Consider the following 2436-nt stretch of genomic DNA (forward strand, 5'->3'; position numbering starts at 1 on the left):
TTATAGACTTACCAGAAGAATAATGACAAAAACCAACCAGTGTTTTAAAATCGGAACATAATTTTCAGGATCATTTTAAGTGAATTTGCTTGGAGTGAAATGATTTTAAATGTTAAATCACTGAACCTAATATTTCTGTGGACAAGAAGATGTTTTATTTCTAAGACAAAATAATGGCACACAGTCCAAAATTATGTTATCATTTGTATTTGTATGAGAGACAGATTGTATATAGGCTATATATGATAATAAAATATCACATGAAGAAGATGTTCTGGCACCATTTTAACACAAACTATGGCAAAGTCTGGGATGTTCTTGCAGTGTGTTCTATCAAACGATTTGATAAAATAAAACGAATTTTCAAAATTACTTCCTATTTTGACGTTATTCGTTAATTTCAACTTCCGGAATTTTGAAGTTACATGTATTTCAAAAATTCTTTTTGCAATAAGGTAGAATTTTGTTTATAAAATAGTAGAATAATAAAATAAAGGATTTCTGCCATGTTTATATGACCATTTTTGTAGAACTCAAAATGGGGCCTCGGGGGTAAGTCTGATTTGCATAGTTTTGGTATCTGTGGAAACAACGATTTATTGCCCAAAAAAGTACCGAAGTGGATTACATGTATGAGTTATTTCCCTTGGTTTTGAAAACGCGTTCAATTTTAGCTCGTAAACACTCTTGACTGATTTAGATGAAAATTGATGTAAGTGTTTATAACCACTCAATGATAGTTTTTTTTAATATTGGCCCTATTTTTGATAACCTCCCTTCTCATGCCACGCTTGGGACATGGTGACTTTAACATGCTGTAATTTTCCGTCGCCGTTCAGTAAGGACGCCTTTCCGGCGTGACGGAGCTAAAACTGTCAAATTCGAACACTGAACTGAGCGATATTCTGATTCTTTGCCCTTATTAAAAATTAATCTATCTTGGTTACTACAAGTAGTATAAATAAACGGCGCAGTTGTAGGATAGGGGGCGCTCAGCCAGCAAATTTCGAGCCACCATGTGACTGCAATGAGCACCCGTTAACATTTGCATGAAAATAATCCACTCCTTTAGACAATTTGTAATGAAACTACACTTGTTTATACGTTTTGCTTTAAAATAAAAAGGAATGGGTTTTACAATCTTCAACTTTTTATTTTTGATCTTAAATATAAGTGACTTTGACTTTTGCAAAGATTCATACTTGATGTTTCGACATTTACTTCCGGTTTGACAGGCGTCGAAACAGCAATTTTCGAAACTTTTAAGGCTCATATCTACGGAGTCCCTAAGGCACAATTGTAAACATATTCCTTTTTTATTTCGTTTAAACGAAATAATTATTTCGTTTAAACGAAATAATTAATTCGTTTAAACGAAATAACATCATTTATTTCGTTTAAACGAAATAATTATTTCGATTATTTCATTTAATCGAATTAATTATTTCGTTTAAACGTCAAATTATGTCTGCACAATAATGTACATGTCTATATGCACAGTGTACAATACATGTACTTAAAATGTTTCATAAATCCTTAAGATGTGGAAAAAATGTTTCGACATTTACTTCCGGTTTGACAGGCGTCGAAACAGCAATTTTAGAAACTTTTAAGGCTCATATCTACGGAGTCCCTAAGGCACAATTGTAAACATATTCATTTATTATTTCGATTAAACGAATTAATTATTTCGTTTAAACGAATTAATTATTTCGTTTAAACGTCAAATTATATGTCTGCACAATAATGTACATGTCTATATGCACAGTGTACAATACATGTACTTAAAGTGTTTCATAAATCCTTAAGATGTGGAAAAAATTTTCAGAAAAATTTCTTCTCTGGTAAGTAGGCTACTATATTTCACAGATTTAAACGAAATAATTATTTCGTTTTAACGAAATAATAATTTATTTCGTTTAAACGAAATAACATTTCGTTTTAACGAAATACTTAATTCGTTTGAACGAAATAATTAATTCGTTTAATCGAAATAATTATTTCGTTTTAACGAAATAATTAATTCGTTTAAACGAAATATTATTTCGTCTTAAACGAAATAAATGATGTTATTTCGTTTAAACGAATTCATTTTTTCGTTTAAACGAAATAATTATTTCGCTTAAACGAAATGATAAATAAATATGTTTACAATTGCGCCTTAGGGGCTCCGTACATATCTCTTTATTTGACCTTTTAACCTGAACAATTAAAAGTCATTGTGCTTGACGATATTTCGGATCAAAATGATATCTATAGATCTAGGTCTCTTCTTACAAATTTGAAGGGTGAAAACATATTCCAACAGTACATCTACACCAAAAACTGATTTTTTCTCTTGTCTTAAAAGTTTAAGCTTTCCGATTGATAAACGACAATAGCGACTCAAGTAGTCTACACACTAATGGTTCTTGCTTGGTAAATCTAGACACCAGT

Source organism: Lottia gigantea, assembly GCF_000327385.1.
Source record: "Lottia gigantea unplaced genomic scaffold LOTGIsca_1105, whole genome shotgun sequence".
NCBI lineage: Eukaryota > Metazoa > Mollusca > Gastropoda > Lottiidae > Lottia > Lottia gigantea.